The sequence below is a fragment of the Urtica dioica genome, chromosome 4 (genome assembly GCF_054948205.1).
Source record: "Urtica dioica subsp. dioica isolate 48M chromosome 4, U.dioica_male_clone48M_v1_H2, whole genome shotgun sequence".
Taxonomy (NCBI): Eukaryota; Viridiplantae; Streptophyta; class Magnoliopsida; order Rosales; family Urticaceae; genus Urtica; species Urtica dioica.
Genome location: NC_142759.1, coordinates 26665353 through 26678098, shown reverse-complemented (window position 1 = coordinate 26678098; position 12746 = coordinate 26665353).

Below are 12746 nucleotides of genomic sequence, written 5' to 3'. Positions count from 1 at the left end.
CCTGGGCCGGCCGGGTGGTCCTCCACGCCAACACCCGGGCCAGCCGGTCGTGCTTCCTCGCCCGCGCCTAGGCCGTTCGGGCCCCTCGCGCTCTCCCTGCCCGATGAGGCCCCCTCGCGCGCTCCCTGCCCAGTGGGCACGTCTGGGCCCCTTCCTTGGGCGCCCAACGCAAGTGGGCCGGCCTTACCAGGCCCAGGCCCGATGGCGCGCTCCCCCGGCCCGGCGACGTGCTCCCCCAGCTCGGTGACGCTCTCCTCCGGCCCACCAATGCCGCCCGGCCCATGATTGGGCGGGCTGTCCTCACACGGCCCAGGCCCGCCAACCCCTAGGGTTTGGGCGGGCAACATCTCATCCGCCGCCCCTTGGCCGGCGTCTCCTAGCCGGCGCAGCCCCTCGCTGGCGCTGGTGTCCGCCCGACCGTCCTCGTCTGGCGCCGGCGCCTCATCCCCGACGTGCTCCCGGCCCAGTGCTGCCCTACCTGACGCGTGCGGCCCCTCAGCGTTCCCAGCGCCCGCCCAAACAGCCCCAGCCACCTGGGGCGCGGCCTCTCCCGCGCCAGCATCGGCCCGACCGGCGTCGCCCAGGGCCTGCGCGCCTCCCCCGTGGCTTGCCTCACCGGAGAAGCCCTCGTCGGAGGTGCACGTCCCTCCAGGACCGTTGAGGCCCAGCCAAACAGCCTCTTTAGCGCACGTCACGGCCGAGTCTGTCGCGCGCGGCCCTCTAGAATCCTCCCGGGCGTTCTCCTCGGCCGTGCGCCCGTCACCCAGGCCGCGCGAGGGCCTTCCTGTGCTCGCCTCGACCAGGAGACGCTCATCCCGGTCGTGTTGTCCGTCCTCGACGCGCGCCTTGCCCTGCGCCGCCCCTGCGTCGCCCGGGGTCTGCTCAGCGGGCCTAGGTGGCGCGATAGCGTGGCCGGCCGTTGGGTGGACGTCCTCACCGGTTAACCACGCATCCACAGAGGAAAAGTCGCTGTCGCTTGAGCCCATCGACGCCCGGCCGGAGAAATCCAAGCCCAAAGTCGGGAGGAATTGATGATCGATGGGAGGCGGTGAAAATTGGTCCAAGAGATCGTCTAAGGACTCATGCGAATTGTCAAGAGAAAAAGTAAAAATGTCCTCAGGGGGCCCACGTGCCGACAGATGATTGGGGGACCCCATGAGCACGCGTAACGAGAAACACGCCGGGAAATGAATAAAATAACGAAAGAAAAATGGCTTACCGGTTCAACGCGAGGTGGTCCGACGAGACGAAGCTCACTTGAGTTTACCGTACGCGCTACGCCCGGCGGCAAACTCGGGGGGCTAATGTTATCGGCCCGGGAAGACCTGACGACGCTACTGGCCGCTCAAACGACCGGACGGACTCACCCGGCCAATGGCCGGCCCAAATTCTCTCGGCCATTGGCCGGCCCGGGCTTTTCACTCGGCCCTTGGCCGAAAGAAATTCACCAGGCCAATCGGCCATTGGCCGGCCCAGGCCTTTCACTCGGCCCTTGGCCGAAAGAAATTCACCCGGCCAATGGCCAGCCCAAATTCACTCGGCCATTGGATGGCCCAGGCCTTTCACTCGGCCCTTGGCCGAGAGAAATTCACCCGGCCAATGGCCGGCCCAGCTTCATTCGGCCATTGGCCGGCCTAAACGACTCATTGGGCTCTCGGCCGAGAGAAAATCATCTGGCCAATGGCTGGCCCGGCTTCACTCGGCCATTGGCCGGCCCAGACGCTTCTTTCGGCCATTGGCCGAGTGAGCCTCATTCAGCCAATGGCCGGCTCAACTTCACTCGGCCAAGGGACCTTCAAAACGTCCCTTGGTCACCTATAAATACGAGGCTCGACCCTCGAGACTAGTAATCCGAATTGGAGTACTGAAACACTGCTGAATTCATAACTCACTCGTTTCTCTCAAGTCTCGGTTCTTTAAACACCTTACCTCTTTTACCTACCTCAATCCTACTAATGTTGAGCGTCGGAGAGGTAAACAGAGGCACCCCCTCTGTTTCCCCTTTGTAGTTCACACTCTTTTTCCCCCTTTCAGGTGTTAAGATGAGACAGGCCTCAATAACAGCTAAGGGACGACTTGGGATACCAAGTCCGACATGCTCGAGCCGAAGCGAGATCACTTGGTCCGACCTTGGGTTTGACCGCTTTCGGTTCCTAAATAGTTGTCCAAAAATGAGCGACAACAAAGTGCACTGGTTAATTCAGTACCTTCGGAAGATACCTAGAAGAACTATAGAGTCTCCAACTCTCAATGTCCCATAACCAGACATCATAGATTCTCCTAACAATCGTACGGAGGTCAATAGTCCTTTGCCCTTAGATTGTGAATATATCGTTTTAAGCAAACTACGAAGAGTTTGTTCATGCAAATCTACATTTGTCTCTTCGTAAGTTGTTAAGTTTGTTTATGGACTAAAGATTAATGTTTTATCATAAAGCTTCAAACAGACAAGGTAGAATGAATGAACGTTTCAACATTTTATTAATGAATAAGCAATTACAAGCAAGAGTCTTCGTGAGACTTTATTACATCAAATGTACAAATTAAAGATTACAACTCTTCTTGTGGGCACCATTGACAACAAGCCACTTGATACTCCTCTGGACATCATCCCAGCCATCGCGAGTCAGGATAATGCAACAAGTCCTCAGATCGCTCTGGCTGAAGAAGAATGATAGCCTGAATCAATCACATGCAACACATGGGGATGAAATTCTGACAATTGTAACCCTAGCGAAGCAATTGTTCCTCCTGTAAAGACCTACACCAAGAAGAATAAGAAGAAATTGACCAATAAGTCCTCTCTTTTGAAGAAGTTGCATGAACATGTGTTGGAAAATGTTCATGCACCCTCTACTGTGGAAGAAGTTGTTAATGGAGAAGGCGGTCTTAATTCTGAACCAGACAATCTAGTTCATCACTCTATTAGAGATGTTCCGACTGAGAATGTCCATGTGGCCCAGGATGTTGCTGTTGGTACTATGCGTGTACATGGTGCTGAAGAAGGTTCCCCTGGACCTAATCTCTTGGAACTTCTCAATAGAGGTCAAAGTGATGTTGAAGCATTGAACAAAAAGCCCTCGATGAAGAAGACCTCTGCCGAGAGGAAATCCCCTAAAGACAATCATGCTGGAAGAGACGTTGCTGATGCAGTTGATCTTTTCATGATGAAGAAGAGACTGAAAGTGAAGAGGAGCGCCATATAAGAAAGAGAGATTATCATGCTCGCAAGAAGAAAGTTGTTGCTGAGAAGAAGAAGAATTAGAAGAAGAAGAAGAAGAAGAAGAAGAAGAAGAAGAAGAAGAAGAAGAAGAAGAAGAAGAAGAAGAAGAAGAAGAAGAAGGTTTAACATGTTCCTGCTTTTGGTGTTTAACAAGTTGCTCGCCTTTCCCAAAAGAAGAGAAGTTCTGCAATGAAGAAGAGTTCAGGTTATTACAAAAGAGGAGTGTGATTTGCGTCTCAGCCTTTTGCTGAAAGGTGGGATGATGTGCTAAAGAGGTCCGTCATTCGCGAGAAGATCCAACCTGAAGAGAAGTATATAGTCTCTGATATTGTGAATTTTCTGAAAGAGGTAAATCTCTTCCATACTGTAGCTTCTTCGAAGAAGTATTCTATTCAGTTCGTTAGAGAAGTGATAGCATATATGCCTGGGAAGTTTGGAGATCCTGCTAGTGCTGCGTATGGATCTCTCGTGGTCAGAGGAAGGGAGGTGTCAATCACTCCAGGGATCATTAATAACTTGTATGTCATAGATGTTGTGGAAGAGTTTCATGGGGAGCAAGAATTTGACAAGATTGCTCTGTTTTGAAAAGGAGGGAGAGAACATGTTGGGTAGATTAGAATCTGCGTTCTACATATATGATCACCACGTATCCCCTCTTGTTTGGAATTGCTATCAAGAATTGGTTCCCAAATCTGCACAGGGGAGCAGTAAGCAAGCTTATGGGTCAAGTTCTGTATGCCATTAGTCACAAGGGAAAAGTTGACATTGGTCAGATCATTTTCGACCAAATTGTTGCACATGAGGCCTCTGAAAATGTCAACCATACTATTGGCTTCCCTTTTTTGATCTATGAGTTAGTGACTACTCAGCATCCTTGGTTGAAGGCGCATGTCGGTGCCTTGTTTGGAGAGCCTCTTCTCTTCAATGATGATCCCAAGTTGTTCACATGGAAGCACACCAACGATATTGAAGGAGTGTCTGCTGCTCAACATGTTCAAGGAGATATTCAACCATCTTCCTCTAGTGTAGGTTCAACATCTTCTATTTCTTCTGCTATGAGGCATAGAATTATCAAGCGGCTCAAGTCTAAGATCAAGGAGAAGACTACAGAGATCAAGAAGCTGACTATTTCTGGGGTGAACCTGACTACACTCATTCGCGACGTCAAGTACCCGGTTGAAGAAGTTCCTGCTGAAGATGAAGTTCAAGAAGATGATGATCCCGCTGCGTAAAAGAATGTAATTTTCTCTTTTATTTTCCTTCCTTTCTTTTAGTTCGGTATGTTCAATTCTCTTAACTTTCAACCTAGACTCCATTACTCTCTTGCTATTCTTTTTATTGCAAAAAAGGGGAGTATTTTTTATTGAGTGCTTTTGTTTGGGTTGTAGTAGCTAGGTCTAAAAAATGCTTTACTTCCTTATTGCTTGAACATGACACTCATTTTGGTTATTAGTTTTTGCAAGAAACACTCAGTGTAGTGTCTTTGTTTTCCAAATATGTCACAGGGGAGATTGTTAGTTCCTCTATGGCATGGTTTGTTTGGAAAACAATTTTATGTTAAAGTTGTTCGAGTGAAGTTACAAGAAGATGTCTAAGACCCGGGTGTCTTGTTCTACGATGTTCTCTTGCCGACCACAACTGGAAACTTCCTATTTCTCAATTTAAAATATATTGGGTATATATTATCGGATATTTGATTTCCGATTTTGAGAGGTACGCGAGCGATTTGAGACATGGCCTAATATAAAACTCCTTATGAGTGAATTAGGTCGTCTCCTCAGTTTTTGTTAGGTAAATTCACGTCGCCTTATTCCTTTAGCTAGTCTCTCTACACTGAAGATCTTCATCGACAACTAGCTATTGTATCTTGCAAGTCTCTTGATCATTCTTTGATCGAAATTTGCAAGTGCGTGTTTCTGCATTGACATGCTTGATAATATTCGGGAGAAGATTGGGTGAAACATAGAGAGGGAGTCTCTAATCTAAGGACAACTCATATCTACCTCCATTGACGAAGACTTTAGTGCGGATGTTAGCGACTTGTTCTCAGGTTGGATAGTACTCCATGGAAATGGTTAATGCGGCCTAGATCTTCTTAGTGATGAAGTGGTCTCTCTAAAACTTTATGTCTCTCTTATTTGCTCTTCGTCATTCCCAACGCTCAAAATAGTTCAAAACCTCTCTGAGAGATAGAGATTCTCATTTACCTTTTTGAATGAATATCTAATGCGTCGGATCGTCTGTGATATGGTTTAGTTTGACAAAATAATTTTGATAAAGTTGTTCATGACAAACTGTAAGAAGTTATTCAAGACCAGGTTCACTTAAAGTCACTTTCCTCCCGTGAGAATAATAAAGCTTGAAATACCATGTTTCCAATTTAAACGATTATGAGGAATATTCTCGAATATTTGGTTTCCGAGAATTAAAGATTCGTGACAGATTTTGTGTTAACCTAATAAAACTCTTCTAGGGTTGAATTAGGTTAATCACTTTTTTCTATTTGGTACGCCGACCTTTGCCTTGAACCAGTCTCTCTGCATAGGAGATCTTCATCGAAAACTTGTTATAGGTACTTGTTATTGTTGTACTTTATTTGTGCAGAGTTTGTGAGTGCGTGTTTTGCATTGACATATTGTGTTAATCTTTGGGAGAGAATTGTGTGGAAAAGAGAGGGAGTCTCTGATCTAAGGGATGCTTAGATTGCCATCCATTGGAGAAATCAAAGAAGTAGGTGTTTGAGAAGGAATCTGCAAACCTAAGTCATGTACCTTTGATTATTAAGATAGTGGATCGCTATTCACCCTGAATGTATCAGTCCCTCCGAGTAGGTGCTTTATCACTGAGCAGGGTTACCAAATCTCTGTATCGTTTATTGATTTCTCCTCGATTACTTGTTTGATTATTGATTTAATTAATCGTGCTAAAAACAATTAGTTGTCCAATAAATTGTTTCGCCCACTAGTTGAAGAACCATCTTAAAACACGTTTAGTAATTTCAATTGGTATCAGGGCGGGTCACTCAATTCACAAAGTGTGATCCGCTTTGTCTACTAACGTTTTCTTTAAGATGAACAAGAAAGAATGACATAGTATTGGTCGAAGTCCACTATTGGAAGGACCTAACTATGGCTACTAAAAGGCCAGGAGGAAATTTTTTTTCAAGGAAATTAATTAGAAGGTTTGGAGTATTGTTGAGAAGGCTTAGCCTGCTCCCACAGTTACAGATGAGAAGGCAAAGACGACCGCACTGACTCGGGATAAGTGGTTTGAAGATCAACAAAGAAAAGCCATGGGGACCTCAAAAGATATGGATTCTATATTCTCTGGTATTGATAAGAACATTTTCAAGTTGATCTCTAAGAGTGAAGTCTCAAAAGAAGCATGGGATCCTTCAAGTTGTTCATGAGGATACAGATAAAGTGCGGTCTTCTCGCTTACGTATGCTAACGACCAGGTCTGAGAATCTTAACATGAAGGAGGATGAAACTATTTTTGAATTCAGTGTTAGAATCTATGATATTTCTAATTAGGCTTTTGCATTGGGGGACCTTGTTGTCAATGGTGCCTACAAGAAGAGTAGTAGTGTTTACTTATGTACATTCGATTTAATAAAGTCTCACGAAGACTCTTGCTTGTAACTGCTGAGTAATAAATAAAAGTTGAAACGTTCATTCATTCTTCCTTGTCTGTTTGAAGCTTTATGATAAACTATAGTCTTTAGTCCTTAAACAAACCTAACAACAAATGAAGAGTCAAATATAGATTTGCATGAACAAACTCTTCATGGTTTGCTTAAAATAGTATATTCACAATCTAAGGATCAAAGGGCTATTGATCTCAGTATGATTGTTAGGAGAATCTATGCTGTCTGGTTATGTTATAGGACATTGAGAGTTGGAGACTCTATAGTTCGTCCTAGGTATCTTCTGAAGGTACTGAATTGACCAGTGCACTTCTAGAGACAAAATAAGAACAAACCATTTAACGTCTTATGTCTCGAAGTCACTATGTATGAATTGCATCATGCTTACCTCAATCCTGAAATAAGACATGTCATTTCATAGCCTACGTATTCTCATTTGAGAAAGTCAGAGTTCTAGATTCACTATGTGATATAGACAAAACCTATAGGTGAAGTACTAAGTTATGAAGATGTCTTGAGTAACTTTGTGAAGATCTCATAGATATGGAATTCATGTACAAGATTGCTGAAATGCAATGAATATCACCTCGTGCTTTGTTCCTTGGAATGCGAATAAATGAACTGGCCAGTTTCCAAATTGAGTCATGACTCTTTTGGATGAAACAATGTGCTTGTTAGGTACTCATCAATACATTGTTTCTAACTTATTCATAAGCGATAAAGGAGTTGAGGAAATAACAGCTAGAAGAGTAAAATGGTACTTTTGTAAATCTCATCTAGTTGATGATATTTATGAAGGGTAAACATAGATAATATTCAATGGATCAACTCATTACAATTAAGTAGAATTCTTGAGTAGAAAATATATTCATTTGTACCGAGAGATTTCAGTGTCAACTCTTTAGTGGAGTCAGTTGACATTAAACTAGAACTTGGAAAAGGTTTGTGAACTTTTGAGTCCAAGTATGCTAGCTCAAGTGTTGTTCATTTGGATCCATGAGGTCACTACCACAAGTCATTAGAGTAGGATTAGTTAAACTAGAAGCTAAGTCAAAACAAGAACTAGACAAGTTTTACGAAAATTGTCTATATGGTAATTTTGTCTTTTTGGACATAGGATGGTATGAATGTCAATAAATAAGTTTTTTGACATTGTCATATGATGACAATGGAATTGGATCACTCGGCCATAATGAAATAATTGGGCCTTGAGGATTAATTTCATTTCATGGAATTTTATGTGAAAATTCTAAATGGGCTTTTCTTACGTTGTCATGAACAAATGAAGAAACATCTAGGAGCACTCCAAACCGCCCAAATAACAGAAGAAAGAGAGTTTATTTTGTGCATTAATGTATGAAGATACTTGCCAAAAGAAAAAGAGGAAACAAATTTCCTCTAGAAGAAAATAGGATGGGCGGCCAAGGCTAGGAGAAAGCAAATGAGGAAACAAATCCAAGTGCCATCAAGGCATGTTGGACGTGCAAGAGGGGTAAGGAAGAGGAAATGAGATTTTCTCATGAATATATATTCAATGAAAAGAGGAAACTACCTTTTGAAGGTAATCCTCATCCTATAAATACCCCACCTCATTCACAATTCACAACACACAAGTTTTAGAGATTAAGAGGTTCTCTCTCTAACCCTTGGCCGCCCACCACCTTTCTCTCTCTCTCTCTGTCTCTTCTTGTCCTTTTTGTTTTTGCACCTAGGTCCTCATTAGACCTAGCATTTTGTTTTAGCTCTTTGGCTCAAAGACTTGTTCTTGAGTCATAGTGTTTAAAAGTGCCCACACACTAAATCCTAACCACACTCAAAGACTCTAGTGGTAGAAACTTTCGTGGTTGCTCACAGGTTCAAGAAGACTAGTGCGAGAGGCGAGCTGCATGGGGAGGCGAACGTTTCAACCTTCCTAAGGCTTCTCCACGTTCAACCTCCATTCAAGGTTGGTACCGAGTGAAAACTAAATGTAGTTTTAAAATTTTAAATTATATGTTCATGCACTTTGTCTAGGTTGTAAAAACATTTTACGTGTTTTAAAGAAATTTTTTATATCCCGCCGCTTGCTAGAAGCGATAAATATTTTCTTAATCCTAGATCTATTCCAACAAACCTATCAAATATTTTAGACTTGTGAGTTAAGTGTTGAGATCTCTTCCAGAATAGTTTGACACGAAGGTGAATGTTGTGGAAGAAACTCATGATGTGAAGAATATGAGACTTGATAATCTAAGGTTTCAAAACCTTTTAGATGAATTTGAAGGTGTAGGAACCATAGAAGAAGAACAAAGGTGGTGGTTTTGAAGAAACCTTTGTCCCAGTTGCTCGTCTAGAGACCATCCGACTGTTGCTTGCCTTTGCCTGTCATCTGAACTTCAAGTTTCATTAGATGGATGTCAAGATGCTTTCTTGAATGGATTTCTTACTGAAGAAGTATATGTTACCCAGCCTAAGGGGTTTCAAGGTCCTCACCATCTAGACTATGTCGATAAGGTATAGAAGGCTCTTTATGGCTTAAAAGAGGTGTCTAGGGCTTGTTGTGAGAGGCTTACTATGCTTGTGGTCGATCATGGCTATGACGGGGGGGAGGGGGGTGGGGGGGGTAGACAAAACATTGTTTGTGATACACATCATGTCATATTTTATCATTGCATAGATATACATTGATAATATTATTTTTTGCTCAAGTTTGCAGAAGTTAGGTGAGCAATTTTTTTTGAACAAATGCAACTTGAGTTCAAGATGACCATAGTGGGGGAGTTGTCCTATTTTCTTGGACCTCAGGTGAATAATAAATTAGATGGAATTTTCATTTCATAGAGAAAATATTCTAGAAATCTGGTGAAGAAGTTTGCGTTGGAGAAAGGTAGTCACAAGAGAACTACTGCAGCCACATACATCAAGGTCACCAAGGATGAGAATGGTGTTCCAATTGTTCAGACACTTTAAAGAATTATGACTGGGAGTCTATTGTACTTGACTGCTAGCAGGCTTGACATCTCTTATTCAATGGGAGTATGTGGTCGATATCAGGCTAATCCTAAAGAGAGCCATTTGGCTAATGTGAAGCGGATAATCAAGTATGTTTGTGGCACATTAAATTATGGCATCTTGTACACTAAAAACACAAGCTCAAGCCTTGTTAGATTCTGTGATGAAGATTGGGCTGGCAGTGTTGATGATCGTAAAAGCACTTCAAGATGTTGTTTCTTCTTGGGAAAAATAAATCTTATTTCTTGGTTCAGTAAGACACATAACATTATTTCTCTTTCTATACCAGAGGCAAAGTATATAGCAGATGGCAGTAGTTATGCTCATTTTATGTGGATGAAACATATGTTGTTCGAGTATGGTGGTCAACAAGATATGCCACTATACTGCGACAACATGAGTGCAATAAGTATCTCGATGAATCCTGTGCAAAATTGCAGACTGAGCACATCAATATTAAGCATCATTTCATCAGGGAATTGGTGGATAAGAAGATCATTGAGTTGAAGCATGTGTCCACAGAGAAGCAATAGGCTGACACCTTCACAAAACCTCTTGAAAGTGTGAAATTTAAGACACTCAAATCCTCATTGGCTCTTGGACTTATTGATAATCAATTTTCTCATTGCATGTACGTCAACTAGGTGATAATACAAGATTTATCTTCTTGTGATTGATGAGGAATTAAGGGGAGTAACACGAAGCTTAGTGGAAGAAGTTTGACTGAGACATTTTGGCTGAGTTAATGGGTAGTTGTCTGAATTAATGGATACCCAGCTTTATGTCACATTTGGCTAATGGGAAACTGGCATTAAACTGTTTCCTCTACTTGAGAATATTACTCTATTCACAAAAGGTCTTTCAAAAACCCTTGTTTTCTCTTTGCAATTTATAGTGATTTCTCTTTGCTCATCTCTGATTCTCTACGAAAATGGTTACCACACGCGCATAAAGCTCGATCTTGTTTATCCCTTTGCTCCGGTTCCGCCTCTCGCCAATTATGGATCGTACGTCTCCCCCCTAAGTGTAATCGCCAATGTTGCCACTATGGAGAACACCGAGAAGACTCTCTGATTTCATCCAAGTATTGGAGACTTTTTTGGTGACAATGAGAATCAGTTAGACCTAATCCCATCACTTCTTCTATTGGTGTTGAGAATGTTATCTCTGAACCTGTAGCGGGTTCTCAGATTTATGTGGAAGTGCCAAATCAGACACATGCAACTTCAGGGGGAGAGTCATCCTCAGATCTTTAGCCGTGTTAGACTAACTGAACCAACATTGCAGAGTTATGTGAAGAAGAAGACAAAGAAACCTACCAAAAAGTCTACTACAAATAAGAAGACAGTTGAACCTGTTGATAAGTGAGATTCATTCACGCTTATAATTATCTGTTAGATGAGAATCAGAGCTTGTTCTTAGGGTATTTTTTGTAGTTTTAGTGCTTTTTCAAGTACTAGAGAGCGAGAGAAGGTTAGTGCGAAATTGAGCTGAATCCGAGCTAAACCGTGCAAGTTGCGGTCCTTGAAAGTCACAAGTCAAAGCTGAAAAAAAGTCAACTAGACAGTCAACATGTCGCATTGACCTTACCACGCGACGCCCCAGAAGCTTAACATACATGCGACGGTGTACTCGTGAACGCATCGCGTACGCGTTGAATTTCATCTCTGGGACTCAGCAACGGACGCGTCTACGAAGACGCAATGCGAAGACTCTGCACTCGACCCGTATGTGATTACATGTGTCGCATGCGAAGATAGAGGCAGGTCTTTGAAAAGCTTGTTTTTGAGCTAGTCTCAGCCTTTGGACATTACTCCATCGTTTAGACCTCAGACACATTTTGTAGGAGAAAAGCTTGATTTCATGGAGAGGAGAAGAAGAAGAAGAAGAAGAAGAGGAAGAAGAAGAAAAAGAAGAAGAAGAAGAAGAAGAAGAAGAAGAAGAAAGAAGTTTGACATCTCATTCGTCCTCATCATCAACAATACATTTGTTATTCTTTTTCTTTTGTCTTTCGCTTTATTTTCTTGTCATGAACTCCATTTTCTTCATTGTTCTTGTTTTATGTTTGTTCCTAGTTTCTTTTCAGTTGAATCTTTATTTTGAAGTTTTTTTTATGTATATTTGGATATTGAATAAAGTTTATTTGATCTTTGGTATTGAATTTTATGTCTTCTTATTATTTTGTTCTTTTTTTTCTTACGTATTGATCTTATGTTTTTCTTCATTAGAATTATAAGTAGCTAAATCTTTAGAGGTATGATGTAGTTAGCAATTTTATGTTGGTTGGTTTACCATCTTATGATAGAGTTGAGCTTCATGTGGGTAATAGAGAAGAATTCTATGGGCTGTAGGTTTGTGTGTTATCTCTAATTAGAGTGTAGGTATAGGTGTAGTTAGTTGAAATCCTGGGTGTATTGCAATTATTTATTTTAATAGAATCCAAGCCGAGAGGTATAAGTGTGTCAAACAATTAGATTCCTAAATACTCGAGAGAGATTATTGGATGCCTTCACATGATTTAGACTAATTTTTCCCAATTCTAACCCTTCCAAGTCAGTGAGCTAATTAAGTCTTGTCCTTTTCTTGTTTTATAAATTTTTAATCGTTTTAGTCTTTTTCTTGTAAATCAAAAACCATCAAAACAAAACCCCTCATATTTACATATTTTATAATTAAAAAAAAGCTAAAGCATTTACATTGAAACTCAATACAAGTTTTCGTGGGATTGATGATCCATGTTCATGCATGTACTACTTGATGATACGTACGCTTGTGTCATGTGAGATTTGTCTAAGTTAAGGAATTATCTCATCAAGTTTTTGGCGTCGTTGTCGGGGACCTTTGCGCTAGTGTCGATTTTTAATTAGTTTAGCTTTTTGAGTTTGT